This window comes from Erinaceus europaeus, chromosome 14 (assembly GCF_950295315.1).
Source record: "Erinaceus europaeus chromosome 14, mEriEur2.1, whole genome shotgun sequence".
In the NCBI taxonomy this organism is placed as follows: Eukaryota; Metazoa; Chordata; class Mammalia; order Eulipotyphla; family Erinaceidae; genus Erinaceus; species Erinaceus europaeus.
The window spans coordinates 73595342-73617732 of record NC_080175.1 but is presented as its reverse complement, the minus strand read 5'-3'; positions in this window follow the sequence as shown (position 1 = coordinate 73617732).

Below are 22391 nucleotides of genomic sequence, written 5' to 3'. Positions count from 1 at the left end.
GTTAGCTCTCAGAAAATCCTGAGCCACTCTAATTACACACACCTGAAAATATCATTAGTAAAGAGCAAATTAGGTGCTTTCTGATCTAATTTTGAGCATGAAAATCTTAAAGAACTCTGAGCTGCTGGCTAGAGGATTTTGAGTTCAATGCAAAAAACACTAAGTATGTGTAGAGGTTTCGAGTGTGGACAAGAACATCTGAAATCTCAGTGGCAGGCATCACACTGAAATATGTGCATAGAGCTGTTGGAGAGTCACATCCAGACAAACTGTTCTTCAGACTTCAAATGTGATATTTAGAATAAAATGTTGAGATAATATAAGAGATCCCATGCTGATTTTATTGAAGATATTAATGAAGCTTCATTTCTCAGCACTACATATTAAAGAAGAAAGAACATGCTGGAAGGTTTATTAGTACCAAGATGATACAATTACCAGGTTTAATAATGTCAGGCTTTCTTCAAATCTGTAAACTACTAAATTTTCTCATTCTGTCTCTTCATGAACAGTATATAAAAGTTGGAGTGTTTTGCTATAAAAACCGATAATAGGTGTTTATTCTATAATAATAGGATAAAGGAAGTGTTTCTTTTATCTTATAACTGAAGCTTAGTTTTAATTTAAGAGTATAACACCACTATTTATTAAGTATGAGATTTATAGCTAGTTGATTACATTCAATTGAGAAATTAAAAAAAAAAGCAACAGCTGAGTAATTTCTTAGTACCAGTGAGCTTCTTTTGTGTGTGGGCAATAGTACAATAGTCTGGTGTGTGTTATTCCTATGGTATATAGGTTTCCCTGTCTGTATTACCTCTTCTGAGGAAAGTCACGATAACAAGCCTAATGTAAGTCATTGTACTAAATTACATGATAATCTTATCCACCATTTGACAATTTTACTATAGCTGTATGAACTCTCACACAAAATGTAGTTTAAAATGTTTATACAAGTGTTATAAGTGTAGCTTGTATTAAACTTTACATTAAAGTTGTGAGATACACCTATGCTTATTCTTAGAAGTTTACCTGCCTTAATTCTTGTTTTACTGTCATTTCATATTTCCTTTTGTAAAGAGTATGATGATTCAGGGCTGGGTGGTGGTACAGCTGGTTGAGGCCACATGATTACAGTACACAAGGACTTGAGCTTGAGCCCCTGTTCCCCATCTGCTGGGGGAAAGCTTTACAAGTGGTGAAGCAGTGCTACAGTGCTTCCTTTCAATTTCTGGGTATCTCTATACAATAAATATACAAAGGTAACAAAAAATTAAAAAAAAATAAAAAGAGTATGATCATTCTTTTTTTATACCATCAAGATTTTCTTTTGGTCTTTGTGCCTCCCATAGATCCACCATTCAATGGACAACTTTTTCTTTCTTTTTTATAGAGAGTGAGAAAAAGAAAGAAGTAGGGAGGGAGAGAGAGGAGAGAATTGCTATACTGTTTCACTGTTGGGAATACCTTGACTTTTTGCCTATTAGCATGACAGAGGTTGGACCAAGTGGGCTTGGTTAGCTGAAGTCATAAGCATATGGTCCATGCATAGCACAGGACGTAAATTTGCGAGGGATAATAGGTATAAAAGTTTACTTAAGCCAGAATCCAGTGGAAGCTTGACTTTTCTGGCTGCTCTGTCTTTGACTGTTGCTATTCCTATCTCCTCTTCTCCCAGGATCTCCTAGTGTTGTATCTGAATTCTGTTGCTTATGCTCTTACCTAAGTGTGGATATCTTTCTCTTTTGTCTCTCTCCCAATGTGTTTTTTATGTATCCAATAAACCTGCCATTGTTATAAACCCCAATAAAATGTTTTTCACTACAAACATGTCAATTATAAATTTACTTTAAGCAATTATATTAATTAAAATTGAGATAAACAATAGATTATCATTTTCTATGACATTTACTACCGCTGCTACATTTCATTTGTTTCTGAAAATGAGTCTCTCTATAGTTTCATAGAATTCAACCTCAGTAAATTTCTTTGTAAATGTTCTTCCTGTGTTTGCTGTTGACTATACTAATTTTCTGTGTTAAAAATGTAATTTCTTTTTAATTCTTAATAGATATTTTTGAAGTTAAAAAAACCTTTTTTTTTCTTTCTGTCTTCCACAGTAACTGATGAAAATGCTATGGTGATTTTTAACCATTGTTTCTTGTATGCATGAATTTTTTTCCTGCTGTCAAAACTTTCTTTTTGTCACTACTTTGACTTTATGTACCTGACAGTGTGGGATTGCTTTTCTTATATTTATTCTACTTGGGATATTCTGATTCTTCAATTTGGCTTCCTAAAAATTGTAAACTCTCCAGCTGGTATTTCTTTAAATTTTCCCCACTTTCACTCTTTTTCTTTGGGGTTATGAATACATATGTGCTAACTATCTTGATCTTTTGGAAGTCTGTTCATTAAACCATTTTGGTAAATGCTGCATTTTCCAACACATTTACAACTTCTTTGTGAATTGCTATAAGAGTCTATGAGTTGTCTTTAAATTTACCAAAGAATCATTTATTTCAAGAAGAATTTTGATGTTTTATACAGGCAAAAATTATTTGGAATTAAGCCAAATAAATAACTGAAATGTACAGAAATGTGTTCCTTACTAACTGGGCAAATATGTTGCAATCTTAACCCCCCAAATTCACTAGATTTGGAGATAGGATGGTTAAGAATATAATCAAAGTTAAACAAGGCCCTGAGTATGGAGTTTTAATCTTCTAGGCCTGGTATCTACATAGCAATAAGTGGGAAAGATGCCAGAGCTCACCCTTGCTTGGTGCACACATGGAGGAACAATGAGAGGACATGGTGAAAGCTCAGCCATCTGAAAGCCAGGAAACATCTGGATGTGGATATTGAACTCTAGGGCAGTGGCAAAAAGTAAGATCTCATCATCTGAGTCTGTTAGTCCATGGTAGATTTATCTATCTATCTACAGATCTATCTATCTATCTATCTATCTATCATCTATCTACTATTGGATAGAGACAGAAAAATAGAAAGGGTAGGGGAAAATAGAGAAGGAAAGAGACAGCCCTACTTCACTGCTTGTAATGCTTTCCCCTTGCAAGTATGGACCAGGGATTTGAATCAGGTCTTTGCACATTGTAACCTGCATTCAACCAAAAGCATCAACTCCATGTCATCTGTAGTCCATGGTATTTTCAAATGGCAGGCCAAAAACATAGATAAAATTAGATAATTTTCTTATTAGCATAGTTTGAAAAGTCAAAAATACCATAATCACACAAAAGAATTTAAAAAATGGGGCAAATCAGTGGAGTTTCCTAATGCATCAGCTTAAAAAAGTTCATTTATTTTAACGAGAGAGAGAACTATATGGAGAGAGGCCAGATCACTGCTTAGCTCTGATTTATGGTGGTGATGAGTATTGAGCCTGAAACCTCACAGACTTAGGAATAAAAATATTTTGTAGAACTGCTATACTATCTTCCCTGCTCTAATGTACCCATGGAACAGCCTTCATGATGACCAATATGGAAATTGGGATGAGAAGCCGCTTTACAGTTTTAGAGCTAGACCTCATTTGCTGTTTATCCTTTTAGTAATATTTTGTTAGGCAACTTCAAAAGGACGTATGTCAAATTTATTTTAGAGCAGAATGTTCAACAATGTTACGAGCTAGGCAGCTCGTAACTTGCCAATTCTAGTTCTCTGCAAGCTTTCTTTTTTTTTCTTTTTTTAAATGTTTATTTATTCCCTTTTGTTGCCCTTGTAGTTATTCTTGTTATTGATGTCATCATTGTTGGATAGGACAGAGAGAAATGGAGAGAGGAGGGGAAGACAGAGAGGGGGAGAGAAAGACAGACACCTGCAGACCTGCTTCACCACCTGTGAATCGACTCCCCTGCAGGTGGGGAGCCGGGGCTCAAACCGGGATCCTTACGCTGGTCCTTGTGCTTGGCACCACCTGCGCTTAACCCGCTGCGCTACCGCCTGACTCCCCTCTGCAAGCTTTCAACATATGTGAGTCTTTATTTTGAAAACAGATATTACCCTGCCTAGGAGCCCTTTGACCTTAAGGTATTATTTATTTGACTTAAATCCTTAGGACTGTCTTGAATCCACAAAATAAGTTACTTAGAGAGCTTAGGAGAGATAAGGAAATAATTACTACACTACTTTGCCACCTACCAGCTGTGACCCAGTGTGTGTGTGTGTGTGTGTGTGTGTGTGTGTGTGTGTGTGTGTGTCTAAATTTGCTAAAGGAATGGAACAGTAAACCATAAACAAATACAAGAGGATCAAAAATCTCTCTCACTTCTTCTGTGATATCTGGAGCATGGTCTGAATGCTTCACACAGTATTTAAAGTTCACAAAGTCAGAGAGGAGACAAGCAGATAGACCTGCCATGTTGTCCACTAAGGAGACCTCCAGAATGCCAGCATAGCTATTGTTATCATTTTAAAAGTGGGACATTTAGAACCTGCTAGTTTTTAAATTTATTATTATTAGAATTTAATATTGATTCACAAAAATATAAGATAATAGAAATATAATTCCATACCTTCCCACCACCAGAGGTCTGTATCCCACCCCTTCCATGATAAACAGCAGCAATTCTCCTAAGGTCACAAATATGGGCTGACTTTGTAACAATATCTATCTATCTATCTATCTATCTATCTATCTATCTAATCTGTCTATCTATTCTGTATTGTTTACTTATTTGTCCATTTTTTCTGATTCTGCCTTCACTTCCTTTCTCAGTCACACTCACACCTAATACTATTTCTAAGTATCCTTCCTTTTTTCCTTTTCTCTTTCAGATAAAAGAACCAGTGCCTGGCTTCCTCTGGTGTTTTCTAGGTTTACTTCCCTTCCAAAGTGATAATAAAAACAAGATTTCTGGTGACAAATGCTTTGGTTCCTAGGGGAATGGAGGTTCAGAGCCCTCTGGGAACCTGCTATTTTAAAATAAAAAATGAGTTGTTGTTATTCACAGCAGAGATAATGTGCATTTCTAACTAATAAAGTATACCCTAAATTTAGCGAAAGCGTTAAATAAACTCAGAAACGGAAGAATTGATGTGTGTTATCAGGGTGGGGGAAATGGCTCTTGATCAAAAACAGACAGAGGAGGTTACTTTGAAACTTAGGAGTATATAGCTCATGGCTTACTTGAGAGTTTCAAGCTTTCCTTTGGCAATGGATATTGCCTAAGGCTTTCTGCATTCTTTTGTCTTTGCACCACAGCAGAAGCTCATCATGCATCTGCCCAAGTGTGCAGTGGGACACCACAGGGAGGGTTTCCATCCCAGTACCAGCTGGTGATGACTTTATGGCTACCGGCAGGAGGATTGATAGCTCCCATAAATTCCCATCCAGCCAGTGCACCGCAAATGCCGTTCTTACTCTCATCTTGAAACTTTGCTAAATGTTAGCCTGAGAAAGCTCTTGCAGCAGTGAATTCTAAAAGCTGATTATACATCACATTAAAAAAAAAAAAAGAAAAAGAAAAAGTCTTTTTCTCCGTTTTCAATCTTCTGCCTTTTGAATTTTATCCAGTTTGGGTTCTTTCTAGAATTAAAGTGAATGAGAGGATGGTATGTAATTAGGCCTTGTTATACTGTCCTTACTCCAGTCACCTGAATGTTATTATTTCTGCAGATTTACTAGGTCAATTCAAGTCACATTTGGCTAGAAGATGTGTTTAATTTTAAATAAACTGAATGAGTAAAAAGTAAGCTTTAATTGAAATTGTCTTAGAAACTTTATTCTCTTTTAAATAGTGAAAGGGAAGAAGTGAACCTTTTATAGACACACTTCTGGGAACAGTTTATCTTTTTAACATATACGTTATATATAAATATGTAATATATTATATTTACTTTTAGTTTATATTTTATATATAATTTCCATATGTATATGTATACTGCCACCTGAGTTATCACTGAGGCTCTGTACTTGCGTGCTCCACCACTTCCAGTAACCATTTTTAATTTATTTAATTTTTTTTCTTTCTATGCTGACAAAGAATAAGGAACAGAGATAGAGAGGGAGAGTCAGAGATAAGCAGAGATACTGGCAGCACTGCTCCACCACTCATCAAGCCTCCCAGCTGCAGGTGAGGAACAGGTATTTGAACCTATATTGTTGTGCATAATAATATGTACACCCTACTGGTTGTGCCACCATATGACCCCTACAGCATATCTTTTCATGTTTATGAAAAACAGCAAAGATTTAAGAAAATATCTATAGATCCTCTATTCACTTTGCATTAGGTGTAGGTGAGTAAGAGGCTGCAAGCTTTCATTAGTGTGATTGTGAACCTTCTGAAAGATGGTTCTGCTTAGCTCTGATTTATGGTGGTGATGGGTATTGAACCTGAAACCTCACAGACTTAGGCATAAAAGTATTTTGTAGAACTAATGTACCCACGGAACAGCCTTCAATATACAGCAAGCAATAGGTTACAAACATATACTCAGAAAATTCCAGTACCTGCTATTTCTAGAATAAGATAACCAATAAAATAGATGGAAGTATTTGAGAGAACAGCACTTTAAAAAATATAGTAAGAGCCTATTATTTTCTTAATGAATATGAAATAGAGATTTCTATACTGGAAAAATAAAAATATTATAGCTAACAAGCATAGTAACTGCTAGAGAAATTAAGCACATGTAATCTAGAATCATCATAATTCTTTTATGTATAATATTTACTATAATACACCTGCTAATAATCTTTGTTGCAGATCTGTGGAGTAAAAACATCCTGATATCTTCATGGGTTTGCTTCTTTTTAAAATTTTGTTTTATTGTCTTTATTTATTTGATAGAGACAGAAATTGAGAGGGGGAGAGATAGGGAGAGAGACAGAGAGACACCTGAAGCCTTGCTTCACCACTCATGAAGCTTCCCCCTACAGGTGGGGACTAGGGGCTTGAACCTGGGTCCTTGCACACTGTAACATGTGCACTCAACCAGGTGCTCCACCACCTGGGCCCAGGTTTGCTTCTTTTCTGGTAATTTGGGGAGACACTTAATCTTCCTCTCTTAGTCTCTATCTTTCCTCTCCATGTTTCTATTCTGGTGTCATACATATGAGATTATAGAAACCCCTGCCTCATTGTTATTCAATTTTTGTTGTGGTGGTTGATGACTAGTTTATTTTCATATTGTTTTGACTAAATCCTCAAGCTGGCCTATATTCTACGAAATTTCCCAGCTGCATAACTCACCCTCAATATTCCCTTCTAATCAGGAATGTAATTATTATGTTTATATTGTCATAGTCAGAACTTTTCAGGCCTACTTTTTCACATAGAAAGAGAGAGACTAAGTCAGAGTGACAAGGTGAGGGAGAGAGAAAAAACAAACAAACAAACAAAAAACAAAACACCAGAGCACTGAACCTCCTCCCCCACCCCCCACCCCAACAACACCACTCCTCAGGAGGTGGCTGCTCTAGAACCTGAGCTATATGGAAGGCAAATGAAGTATTTTCCCAGGTGAGTGATCTCACAGGCCCAGCCAGGTAATTTTAATCCTTTCCTGCTCTCTGCTCAGTATCTGAATGTTTGATCACCTTGTCTATTTTATTTTGCTTATATGTTTGGTTCCTGCTTGCCAATTTTCCAACTTTTCTAAACCATGAGCACTTTGATTTTGATCATTCACTGTCGAGGCTAAGAATTTTGGCTTCCTGTCTAGTTTCTGGCCTCTGTCACTCTCCACCCACGACTCAACTACCTCTCAGAGCAAGAAACAGTTTTGGTTTTTATAGGAGTCATGTTTATCTTCCTACCTTTATTCTTCTGTTATTTTAAGTTATAAAATATATATGTTCCTTGTGATTCACATGTAAATTATAAAGTAGAGGTCATGAAAATTCAGTAAAGTAAAATGACATTTCTACAACACAGAGGCAATTAGGATGAACATTTTGGAATTTTCTTTCCAGTTTTTTAAACACAATTCATAATTAATAGTAATTTCCCTCAAAATTTCATATATCATACAGATATTTTATATACAATAAAAATCTGTAACATGCATGATTTTAATAGTAGATTATTTTGCTTTGTAAATCTTCTATTGTCATTTAATTATGACCATAGTATTTCTACCACTGATATTATTTCAAAAACATATAAATAATACTGATTAATGTCCTTGTGTGTGAACATTTGTCTGTATTTCATATCCTTTTGTTGAAGTGAATTAATCAAATTGAAATTATTGTGTTAACACATATAAATATTTTAGAGACTTTTGAAATTTATGATTGTGTTAAATTATACAAATGGAGCAGAACCAGTTCTGGAAAGTACTCTCTTTAGAGAAAAGTGAACATATATTTGGGAAAAGAGGGTGAGTAGAGAACAAAGACCCCTTTTTGTGATGCCACAAACTTCAGAGAAACTGTGCAAGCTTAAATTCAGGCATGACCCTGTGATGATGTATGCACTATTTTATTCGGCATGTGCTAAATGAATAGTGCTTCTCAATTTGTCCCGTTATTCATGGTGAATTTTTCTTTCTCTTGTCTCACGTTTGTGATGTCTGATTGATCAAACAGTGTCTGTCCAGTGGTTGCATCTTGAGTATTCAATCTCGACTCCATTTTGACTTCTATGACGACATTATTCTACTTCTGCCATCTCATTTATGCCTTATTCTTGGACTACTTTTTGCACACGTCAGCTCTCTTCAGGCTCCAATTTTTTTCTTAAAAAAAATAAAACAGTGTTTGGGGGCCGGGTGGTGGTGCACCTGGTTGAGAGCACATGTTACAGTGCACAAGGACCTGGGTTTGAGCCCCTGGCCCCCACCTGCATGGGGAAAGCATCACAAGTGATGAAGCAGTGCTGCAGGTGTCTCTCTGTCTCTTTCCCTCTCTACCTTCCCCATCCTCTCAATTTCTGGCTGTCTTCTAGCCAATAAGCAAATAAAGATAAAAGAAAAAAACAGTGTTTGGTTGAATTTTTATTTTTCTGTATTCAGTGTCATTTTCTTCTTTGCTGTTATCAATAGTTGTTTTTCTAAACTTTTAATCAGGAAAATGAAAAGTCTTGCACCGGAGAGGCTAGTAGGCAATTAAGGCAAAGATGGATAACCAACCCCATGAAGAAGCTGTTGCCCCTTTATATTCACTGCTAAGGTCTCCCCTTCACTACCGTTTTATTTATTTATTTATTTATTTATTCCTTTTGTTGCCCTTGTTGTTTTATTGTTGTAGTTATTACTGATGTCGTCTTTGTTGGCTAGGACAGAGAGAAATCAAGAGAGGAGGGGAAGACAGAGAAGAGCAGAGAAAGTCGCTTGTGAAGCGACTCCCCTGCAGGTGAGGAGTCGGGGGCTCGAACCGGGATTCTTACACTGGTCCTTGAGCTTTGTGCCACCTGCGCTTTTAACTGCTAAGCTACAGCCCGGTTCCTCTTCACTACCTTTTTGAGCCACAACCACACTTATTACAGTTTCTGGGTGGTGTCTTTTCCTTTTCCTCTTCCTTCTCAGGTAAGGGAAACAGGACCTGACTTCCTCAAATTCCCTTCCTTCTCAGTCGTGAGGCAAAACAAAGGCTCCTGGTCACAAAAATAGATGAGCTTTTTTTTTTTTTTTTTTTTTTTTTAATTTGTCTCCAGGGTTATCACTAGAGCTTGGTGTCTGCACTACATGTCACTGCTGAGGGGGGTGACAGCGACTGGGAGAAAAAGACAGACACCTGCAGACCTGCTTCACTGTTTGTCAAGCAACACCCCTGAAAGTGGGGAGCAGGAGCCTGAACTTGGATCCTTGAGCCAGTCCTTGAGCTTTGCTCCAGATGCCCTTAACCCAGTGCACTGACACCCCAACCCCAGATGAACCATATTATTTATTCTGTTTCCTCAGTAATTTAGATGTCTGTTCGTATTATTTATTTATTTATTTATTTATTTATTTATTTTTAAATTTATTTCTTTATTGGGGAATTAATGTTTTACATTCAACAGTAAATACAATAGTTTGTACATGCATAACATTCCCCAGTTTCCCATTTAACAATACAACCCCCACTATGTCATTTATCATCCTTCATGGACCTGTATTCTCCCCACCCACCCACCCACCCCAGAGTCTTTTACTTGGGTGCAATATGCCAATTCCATTTCAGGTTCTACTTATGCTTTCTTTTCTGATCTTGTTTTTCAACTTCTGCCTGAGAGTGAGATCATCCCATATTCATCCTTCTGTTTCTGACTTATTTCACTCAACATGATTTTTTCAAGGTCCATCCAAGATCGGCTGAAAACGGTGAAGTCACCATTTTTTACAGCTGAGTAGTATTCCATTGTGTGTATATATACCACAACTTGCTCAGCCACTCATCTGTTGTTGGACACCTGGGTTGTTTCCAGGTTTTGGTTATTACAAATTGTGCCGCCAAGAACATATGTGTACACAAATCTTTTTGGATGGATGTGTTGGGTTCCTTAGGATATATCCCCAGTATTTATTTATTTTTACCTCTTTGGCTTGACAACTGAGGTCATGCAGATGGAAAATTCCCCATGTGATAGTTTTTTGATTTCTGTATTGACTGCTCTCCAGAATCTGGGTACTTTTGTCTGCGGTACCTTCAGCTGTTGTTTTTCATATACTATGTAGAGCTGAGAGTTGGTATTTTTGAGAGATTATTCAGCTACTACTGATATTGGAAACTTTGTGGTTTCTGAAATGAGCCTTTCATTCTTGTAGCTGAGTCCAGCTATTGGGAGGGACACTGACCATCATCATCCAGAATTCTAACCTAAAAAGTCATTGTGGGTCAGGACGTTGCTGGCTGTATTTTAAAGTAATTTTAAACTTTTGTGTCTGAAAATAGAGGGGGATAAGAGAGAGCCGTGGAGGAGATAGAATGCCACCTTTTCTTTTTTTTAAATTTATATTTATTTATTTTCCCTTTTGTTGCCCTTTTTTATTGTTGCTGTAGTTATTGTTGCTATTGATGTTGTCGTGGTTAGAAATGACAGAGAGAAATGGAGAGATGAGGGGAAGACAGAGAGGGGGAGAGAAAGATAGACACCTACAGACCTACTTTACCACCTGTGAAGTGACTCCCCTGCAGGTGGGGAGTCTGGGGCTCAAACCGGGACCCTTATGTAGTCCACCTTCTTTTCTAATGGTGAGATTTATGATGAGCTGTCACGAAGCAGGCAGAGCCATATTTTAGCCCATATCCACATATATCCGTATCCAAAGTATAGTCATTACACCTGTTATTCAGAATGTTTCTTTGAAAAGGAGATTTCTAGCTCATCCAGACCTACAGAATAATAAGCTGTGCATGCATATGCATTCACATGTGAGTGATACCTATGTTCATTAAAGTTTAAGAACCACTGCGCTGTTTCAGTGGTCCTTAAGCTCTATTGCACATTAGAGTCACATGGGAAGCTTTTAAATCTTACAGATTCCGAGACTCAACTAGAGACTCTCTTAATTGGTCTGGTTTGGGACACAAGCATTGGCATTTTTAAAGCTGCCTGGGTGATTTTAATGTGCTGGCAGCATTGGAAAGCATTGCTTTTTTCTTTCTTTCTTTCTTTCTTTCTTTCTTTCTTTCTTTCTTTCTTTCTTTCTTTCTTTCAGTGGCTAGCTGTTGCTTTCTACAGGGTCAATAAAATGACTTTGGCTAAGCCTTTTAGCACAATGGAATGAAAGGTAACACTAACCAATGAACCTTAGGGACATTTAGACTGAAAAGAGATGTATGAATATAGCGGTAATTTTTGGGCTTTCTTTTAATGCATTCAGGAAGATAGGAAGTTACTATGTGGTCATTTCCCTCGGCTGTTTTTGATTTATAAATCCAAAGTTAAGGGAGACAGTGTCTGTTGAATGCAAGAGCTTGCATAACTTATTTTCTAAGTATTCTAGAGAGAAATATGATATGTATTAAGTCTCAATTTTTTAATTTTTATTTTATTTATTTATTCCCTTTTGTTGCCCTTGTTGTTTTATTGTTGTAGTTATTATTGATGTTGTTGTTGTTGGATAGGACAGAGAGAAATGGAGAGAGGAGGGGAAGACAGAGAGGGGGAGAGAAAGACAGACACCTGCAGACCTGCTTCACCGCCTGTGAAGGGACCTGCCTGCAGGTGGGGAGCCAGGGGCTCGAACCGGGATCCTGACGCCGGTCCTTGAGCTTAGCGCCACGCTGCGCTACAGCCCGACTCCCTAAATCTCAATTTTTTAAATTATTTTTTACTTATAAAAAGGAAACACTGACAAAACCATAGGATAAGAGGGGTACAACTCCACACAATTCCCACCACCAGAACTCTGTATCCCATCCCATCCCTTGATAGCCTTCCTATTCTTTAACCCTCTGGGAGTATGAACCCAAGCTCCTTGTGGGATGCAGAAGGTGGAAGGTGTGACTTCTGTAATTGCTTCCCCACTGAACATGGATGTAGATAGGTCGCTCCATATTCCCAGCATGCCTCTCCCTTTCCCTAGTGGGGAAGGGACCAGAGGAATCAGAGCTCCAGGACACATTGGTGGGGTTGTCTGTACAGGGATGTCTGGTTGGCATCATGGTAACATCTGTAACCTGGTAGCTGAAATGAGAGTTAACATTACAAAGCCAAACAAATCGTTGACCAGTCATGAACTAAAAGCTGGAATAATGCAGATGAAGAGTTGGGGGGGGTCTTCATTTTGTAGATAGATTGTAGGCATATTTTAGTTATATTCCAAAGGGCCTGTGGCTATACTAATTTTGTCCCCTGAGCCTGAAATCTGATATGCAGGTGGATCCAAGTTATTGTTTGGGGAGATGATGTCATGGCTGGAAAAGGGACCAGAAAGCTGGATCAGGGAAGAGAATAGTTCCCAAATATGGGAAAGGTGTATAAATATTGTTGACTGTAAACCTTATCAATTTGATGTGATCTGGGGCTCATATTCAGCTTAGGATCCTATGTGACCTCTGCATCCCTGTAGATCTGAGCTCACATTCTGTGGTCATGAGTATGAACATTCCAAGCTGCCCCAATATCAAGACCCATCTTCATAGAGTATGTTGTCCATCTTTCTTTCAGAGGATGGAATATTCTCTACCACTATTGGTACAAATTGAGGGGAAGGTCCTATGGGGACTCACAAAGGGGTCTATTATGTTGTTCCTGATAGAGATGACTGATATCAATGAAGAGACGGATTTTATTTGAGGTTTAGGCCCATCATGTCTGTTTGGAAATCTCGGGACTCCCCGAATAGGGCCCCAGCTGATGGGGTGGCCTGATAGTGACTTAAGAGTCATTGTTAAAGTATGCCAGTCTCTTTCCCTCATTAAGCTTTTGCAGTCCTTGCTTTGATAAAGTTAGCTTTGGAGTGAGTGAGGGAAGTGTAATAGGAAGTAGGTGAGGAGGGTATCTAAGTCTAAGTAGACACTATTTCATTAGGAACTTTATACTGACTCACTGCAGAATATTATGTACTTTTGCTTTCAGGTATATATTTTGCCCTAGTTTATGGATACATGTGAGCATATGCTCTATCTCACGGGACCTAGTCTATATATAGGTTTTGGGACTTTGTTAGGAAGTGAATCACCTGGAATGGAATTAGAGAAACCTATGAAAGGAAAGATCTTACCGGAGAATGATGCTGAAGGGTTGACATTCCACACCTGTTGTTCCTGGACACAGTCTAAAGTGAAGCATGCTGAGGTGGTACTCCTTGTGTTGATTAGGTTTGGATCAGTGGATGCAATATCATATGGTATGAACTGAGAGAAGAATGCACAAAAGTGACCCCCTCCCCGAGATTCCAGGACTGGGGGAAATACAGGCTCTATAAAGGAAGTGGGAGGATCCTGCTGTCTAAGGGGTTAAGAAGGCTATAGATAGTTGTTGCTATAATCACATTATTTGGCAGTTGGGTTCACTTTGAAAAATCCCTTTTTTAGGATTTGCTGTATAATACCCAACATCACCATAATTTATGTCCTTTGACATTATTTGTATATAGCTGTGCCACCGGTTGCTTCTCTTCTCTCTGGTCTAAGCTTTTAAGAGAGTCAACATATCAAAGACTCAGCCTATAGTTTGTGCATTAAAAAGTTTGAGACATTCAATCACATTTTCCCCACTCATATTAATTAAATAGTGACTTATATGACTACAAATTAATAGGAGTGTACATAGACACCATTCCTACCAACAAAAGACTGTGTCCCATCCCACCCACCCATCCTTCCCCCCCCACCACCACCCCAGGAAGCCAAGCATCCACCCTCACCCTCACTCCAGTGTTTTTACTTTGGTGCCCTACTCCAGATTCAGTAAAATCCTGCTTTTAGTTTCCCTTTCTTTTTTTCTTTCTCAACTTCTGTTTATGAGTGGGATCATCCCATACTCATCTTTATCTTTCTGACTTAGCTCACTTAACATAATTCCTTCTAACTCATTTCCAAGATAAGTCAGAGAAGGTGGGTTCATTGTTCTTAATAGCTGCATAGTATTCCATTGTGTATATATACCACAGCTTTCTCAGCCACTCATCTGTTGTTGGGCACCTGGTTTGCTTCCAAGTTTTAGCTATTATGAATTGTGCTGCTATGAACATAGGTGTACAAATATCTTTTTAGTTGGGTGTTATGGAGTCCTTGGGGTATATCCCTAAGAGGAATTGCTGGGTCATATGGAAGACCCCTTGTAAGAGTTCTCCAGATTGCTCTCCACAGAGGATGCACTAATTTACATTTCCACCAGCAGTGCAGAAGGGTTCCTTTGTCCCCATAACCTCTCCAACATTTGTTGCTGCTGTCCTTTTTGATGTATGCCATTCTCACAGGAGTGAGGTGGTATCTCAGTGTTGTCTTTATTTGCATTTCTCTGACAATCAGCATCTTGGAGCAATTTTTCATGTGTTTGTTAACCTTTTGGATCTCTTCTGTAGTGAATGTTCTCTTCATATCCTCTGACCATTTTCGGATAAGGTCATTTGCTTTTTTGGTGCTAAGTTTGCTGAGCTCTTTGTATATTTTGGTGATTAGTCTCTTGTCTGATGAATGGCATGTGAAGATCTTCTCTCATTCTCCTTGTTTGTGTGATTGTTTCTTTGGCTGTGCAGAAGCTTTTCAATTTGATATACTCCCATTGGTTTGTTTCTGCTTTAGTCTTCCTTGCAGTTGGGTTTGTAAGATGTCCTAGAGGTTTAGGTGGGGAAGTGTTCCACCAATGTTTTTATTCACTATCTGATAAGGAAGTAGGGGATGAGGGCCAGGGGTGGAGTGGAACAAGAAAGGCAAAAAGTCAGCCATAGGTTTTTCTGTAGAGACAAATTAATGGGATTTAAACACTTTGAGCCACAAATCTCAAGAGAGGGCAGAGTGTTAACCTGGGAAGAGGGGGAATCAGTTATGACAGTAGATGACTGGCGAGGGACTATTGTCAATAGAGCTGACAGCTGAGAATACTGTTGTTTCTGCTGCCTTTTATTGTCCTATGGTACAGGAGATATTTTTTGCCTCTGCTCTTTCTTACATGTGTTCCAAGGATTTAGAACCTGCTGGAATGATCATTTGGTCAAAATATCTTAGACAGTATTTTCTCCCACACAGAGAAGAGCATTCACACGCCTATCTTCCTAGTCTCCAGGCACATTTCATGCTGTGACAGTGAATGTCCTCTCCACACCTAGCCTGTCATTGGAATGTTCCCTGGGTTTTATTTAAAAACATCTTACTCATTGCTTTCTGGAGCAGTTGCTGGTGTGCTTGAAAGAGTCTGTTTATGTATGTGTGTATATATGTATGCATTGCTATTCTAATTGTTATTTTGTCTTTTATCTGTTAACAGGACGTTCTTCTCTGTGTGTATTTTTTAAACTTATTTCACTTATTACATATGAGAGAATTTTACATGTGACAGAGAAAAGAGGCATATAGACAAGTCATAATGTCACTCCAGTACATGCTCTGTTGGGGATCAAACTAGGAAACTCAGGAATAAAAGCCCAATGCTCTGACAGTTGGGCTATTTTCCAAGCCATACTCTGTGTGTTTTAAAGTATTTTTCCTTACTTTTATTGATAATCCATGAAAACTGATTCATACATTTATTTAGGTTTGATTATATATTTATTATTTTCAATATGGTGGCACTGCTGATTCACATGCAACATATATTGTAGATCTCTTAAACAGAAGCTGGCCAATAATCTCTATGTTTTCTGTGTATTTTTTCATTATTTTAAAAATATTTATTTATTCATTCCCTTTTGTTGCACTTTTTGTTTTATTGTTATTGTCATTGTTGGATAGGACAGAGGGAAATAGAAAGAAGAGAGAAAGACAGAAAGGTAGAGAGAAAGACCTGCTTCACCACTTGTGAAGTGACTCCCCTGCAGGTGGGGAGCCGGGGGCTCGAACCAGGACCCTGATGCCAGCGCTGTGTACCACCTGCACTTAACCTGCTGCACTACCACCCAGTTCCAAAAGTTACTTCCTTTTAAGTCATGTTTTGCATCAATTTAAATTGCTGTTAAGTTGAATAATTTAATTAGTTCATTTTTCTCAAGTAAGAAACTCACTATATACATAATAGCTATTTATTGACTTTGTAAAATGAGTCTACAGTGCACAAGTATTCTATTTCCTAACTTGTTTAAGCTCGCTTTAGACTTCATATATAAATAGTTAATGAGTAGAGTTAAGAAAGCACTTGAAATGATATCCTGGGCAATAGTAAGCAGCATGTTTATTGACTAGATTTAATCTGATATCAAGTCAGCCTTAGCAGCTATGGAAACAGCTGAAGGTATGACCTGAATATTTGATCTCCTCATGATAAAGAATGCCCAGGTTACCCTGTGTTGAGAAAAGCTAAATAAGACTGCAGCTGCCACCTTAAAGACAGAGTTGAGGGATGGTTATACTTTTGATATGAACCACTGACACCTGCTTTGTATATTTCGACAGACCAGCTGCAGGTGACCCAGCTGGTTCCTAAGTGGTGTTAAATTTAAATTGCAAACTGATGCCCCACTGCATGTGCAGGAGTGCATGTGCTGTACATGTGCCTGTGGGAGAATATGCCTGAGCTTGTGTGTGGATCCGGGGAAGAGCCATAGAAGATATTGCAGTACAGCTGGCCTGGGAAGTCGTGTTGGCCTTGACTGCTTTCATCTTAGGGACTACTCTTTACGGGCTATGTTACCACACCCTCTAATGGATCTGGCTTGGCAATTTGTTGGATACAATTTTTTTTTCCACATCAGTTTAAATTCAGAATCCCAAAACACTTGTGCTTCCATCCTCTTGCTCTAAATAAATCTCCTATTTTCATACCTCTACCACAGCAGTTGGCCAACTGATACTTCAGAATAGCATTAGATGGCCAAATAAGTAGCACCATCTGCTGCAATTTAGAGGAATCCTCAGTGGTGCTGTGACAGCTGTCTGATTCCAAGTCCTAAACAGCAGAATTCATTTGTCAGAGAGGACACATAACCAGTGTTAGAATGGCCATTTTCTATAAAAAGGAATGACTTTTCTAGCAATGCAGTACCCTGTTTTTATGTAGGTCAAACCTGTGGAAACCATTGTCTATTATTTCAAGTGTATTCTCAGATGTGGATGCTAACAAAACAGTTCCTCTGTACAATTAGATTTAAAGTCCAAGCTCTCAAGTCATGCTTTAATGTATGAAAAGTCATTATACCCTCCCTAAGTGCCTAATTACAGTTATTTAATACACAATCCTTAATAAGCTTGATTATCTGGTTTGTGAGCATAGAGTATTGGAGAAACTGCAAGCTAGAATTAGACATGGTAGGGTTACAAGTGACTCCAACTCAATAAGCAAGTAGAGAGTGTGGTGAATTATGAGACAGAAAATATTTAAATGCTGATTATGATTATATACATATTATAGTGACACATTTGCACTGTTATTCATTAGTGATTATCTATTTACTATTACCTAGGCACTTTTCTAAATACTGGAGTACAGAGAATAGTTAATTAAGCATGATCCTTACACTTAAAGAACTCAACGTTTAATCAGATGGACAATATTGCAAGATAGGTTATCATAATGCCAATTAGAGAAACATAATTTGAGCATTCAGACTAGAGACTATATGGAGAAATAATTCTTTGTGGCTGTGGCATTGAAAATTGATTTTTCATACGGTGTATATAATTTGAACATACAGATAATGGGGCATGGAATTCCATGTAAACAATTTCAAAAGCACAGTGATGGGGAGGAATATAAGACCACCATGGCACTGAAGTTCAAAAAAAGACAGAAAAAAACCTAGTATAGCCACAGGCCCTTTGGAATATAACTAAAATATGACTACTAACTATCTACAGAACAGAGACAACCCCCCCACCCCAACTCTTCATCTGCACTATTCTAGCCTTCAGGCTCATGATTAGTCAACAACTTGTTTGGCTTTATATGTTAACTCTCTTTTCAGCCACCAGGTTCCAGATGCTAGCATGATACCAAACAGACTTCCCTGGACAGACAACCCCACCAGTGTGTCCTGGAGCCCCACTTCCCCAAAGCCCTGCCCCACTAAGGAATGAGAGAGGCAGGCTGGGAGTATGGAGCGACCTGTCAACACCCACGTTTACTGGGGAAGCAATTACAGAAGCCAGACCTTCCAGTTTCTGCATCCCACAATGACCTTGGGTCCATACTCCCAGAGAGTTAAAGAATAAGAAAGCTATCAAGGGAGGGGTTAGGATACGGAGTTCTGGTGGTGGGAATTGTGTGGAGTTGTATCTCTCTTATCCTATGGTTTTGTCAGTGTTTCCTTTTTATAAATAAATAATAGTAATAATAATAAAAGAAAGACAGAGACTGTAATTTGCTTTGTTCATTGTTATGCCCTCCTCCCCTCAGCCTGGCATGTGGTAAGCTCTCCATAAGGCTAATGAGTGCCCAAATGAAAGAATGCAAGCATGTTTAGTTTTATTTTCTATATTATGTTTAATAGCAGATTAATAACTAAAAAGTGAAGGACAAAAAAATAAATAAATAAGTCAACAAGTGCCATTACTTCCATAGGCAAGTAGAGAACATTTTCACCCATGGAAAATGCTCTTCTCCCCTCATTATAGTCAGCTCTCTCCACCCACCATTTGGTCAGAACCAGCCACCAATCTGTTGCCACTACAGATTAAAACTCTGCTTTTATTTTTACATTTTTCTACATATGATAGGAACACACATATAGGTGACCTACATTTCTTAGTGAACAGACATAGACCTTGAAAGAACTTTATTATGTTCTATAAAATGACAGCCTATCTCTCCAAAAAAGAAGAATTCATACTGGAAAAAAAAAAAAAAGATGAAAACAAGGTACAACTCCTTGTGGAAAACTCTCCATAGAGAGTCCTTAAACAAAAGTTACAAAAATAGCATTCCTTAGGCAAATCTCCAAAAATACTAAAACATTTCACTCAAAAGGATACATGCATCACTACGTTTAAAGTTGTACTAGTCACAACAGTTTTTTTTTTTTTTTTCCTGATGGGAAGTCAACAGATCTTTCTTATCTTTGTTCTCTTGTATAAATGGCCACTTGTTCTTGTTCTTTTGTCTACTCTGAACTCTTTATCACTATTCCCGCCAGATTTATTGCTGGGGTTTGGTACTTGCATGATGACTATATCATTCCTGACTCTTTCTGATTTTTTTCCCCTTATAGAGATAGAGAGAAAAAGAGAGAAAAAGAAAGAGAAAGAGAGAGAAAGAAAGGCAACTGCAGCATTATTCCATCACTCATGAAATGTCCCTCCTGTAGACGGGCACTGGGAGAATGAATACATATTCCGGTTTTCATTTTTAGGGTTTATTAGATTTCTTGGTTATGTATTTATTTTTTTAATTTAATAAAATGTTAGCCACTACGATTTCTTAATTTTTATTTAGTCTTTTTTTCTAATATTTATTTATTTATTAAATTTTGTCACCCTTGTTTTTATTGTTGTAGTTTTTATTATTTTTGTTGTTATTGATGTTGTTATTGTTGGATAGGAGAAAGAGAAATGGAGAGAGGAGGGGAAGACAGAGAGGAGGAGAGAAAGATAGACACCAGCAGACCTGCTTCACCGCCTGTGAAGCGACTCCCCTGCAGATGGGGAGCCGGGGGCTGGAACCGGGATCCTCCGCAGGTCCTTTGCTTTGCGCCACCTGCACTTAACCCGCTGCCCTACTGCCCGACTCCCAATTTTTATTTATTCTTATATATTTTATTCACTTTATTTTAATGAGAGAGATACAGAGATTGATACACATAGTGACCACAGCACTGCTCAGCTCAAGCTTATGGTTGTGTTGGGGATTGAACCTAGGACCCAAAAGCCTGTTAGTCATTATTTCTCTACATGTTGTTTTTGCATACTTTTTTTTTTGTAGTCAAGTAACATGGGCTTGACCACAATATTTCCTCCAAAATTCACCAAAGATTTTTTTTTTAAATTTCATTTCTCTCTGTGCTTAAGTTTGAGTGGTTTTATTGCAATCATCATTTTGAATCTATTCTTAGGTGTCAAGTAAAACTAGACTGTTACATTCACTCAGCTAACTTTTTCATTTTATAGATGATCTTTGAAATTTCTTGCTTAAATTCCTCTATTTCCACCATGGCTATATATGTTTTAATGTACAGATTTCCTCCATCATTTGTATGGTGCTTTTCTCTGTCTGCTAGAAGCTATGGTGGATCCTTTAGTGGTGGCCGTTGCAATACTACACACACATAAACACACATATCAGCTGTTTAAAATTTGTTGGGTTATATTTTTATATGTAGCTAAATTACTTGCCAATCAGCTCAACCCTTTAAATTAGTTTTAATATTGTTTTAAATGCTTATTTTGAGAAAGTTTTAGAGAAAAATGCCAAAGTTCAACAATTTTACTTTAAATTGAAAATTTTCCAGTCTACACCAGTCTTTAAGATCAGCCCCTATGTGGAAGCTCTTGAAATTTCCTTCTCGGGGAGTCGGGCTGTAGCGCAGCGGGTTAAGCGCAGGTGGTGCAAAGCACAAGGAAAGGCATAAGGATCCCGGTTCGAACCCTGGCTCCCCACCTGCAGGGGAGTCGCTTCACAGGCGGTGAAGCAGGTCTGCAGGTGTCTATCTTTCTCTCCCCCTCTCTGTCTTCCCCTCCTCTCTCTGTTTCTCTCTGTCCTATCCAACAACGATGACAACAACAATAATAACTACAACAATAAAACAACAAGGGCAACAAAAGGGAATAAATAAAATAAAATATTTTAAAAAATTTAAAAAAATAAATTTCCTTCTGAAGCAAAATAGGAAAACTAATGGATTTACTTCATTTGTGATATTTTTTTACTGAAATCAATTCCAGTGTTTGGATATAATTTAATGCAATTTCTATTAAATGCCTTATTTTTTGTGTGAAATACAAGGTAATTATTTAAAAAATTTTTTTGAAATATGTGTCAATAAGATAATATATGTGATTTTACATATTTGACTCAAATAAAATTTATGTTTTTGTGAAATTAATAGACATCTTAATTTAATAAAATATTGCCAGAAATTATGGTCAAAGCTAAATTAAGTTTCTGCAATTTTATTTATTTATTAAAACCTACTCTAGAAGCCAGGCAGTGTAACAGCTGGTAGGGTGTACATGTCATAATGCTTAAGGATCTGGGTTCAAGCCCCCAGGCCCCACCTGTACGGTGAAAGCTTCATGAGTGGTGAACTAATGCTGGTCTTTTCTCTCTCTCTCTCTCTCTCTCTCCCTCTTTCTCTCTCTCTCTCTCTTTATCACTATCTCTATCTCTTTCTCTACCTCTCCTACTTATTTATGTCTGTCTTTATCCAAATAAATAAATATAAAAGTAAGATATTTATCTAAAATCATATTTTTTGACTAATGAGTCTAGTGTCAGAATAGGATCCCTAAAGCTGTGATTCTCAATTTTTACAGTGACAGGCACTATTTAGAATATTTGCCAAGAGACAGTTTTCTGAGCCCAGATATTTTAATTAATTGTTTCAGATAAGGTCAGTGTATAACCCTTTTTTTTTTTTTTTGTAATCTTTCTGTTGATTCTTATATAAAAGATCCAAGATAAAGTTCTGATGAAATATCCATGTGCTGTTGACATTTTCCTACTGAATGACTATTTAATGACAAATAACCACACTGATTCTGCAAAATGAAACCACAGTCTAAATATTGCGATGCCTGGAGGCTGTGTGGTTTCTGTGTTCAGTAATTCCTAGCTAGAGAACATGGATTCTCCAAGGTTTGTTTTCATTCTCATTTGAAACATTCTCAATTCAGTAAGTCAAATAAGAACTATGTAAGATTGTCATAAGTTAAATAATGCTATACTGGGTATTTAAGCAGAGGC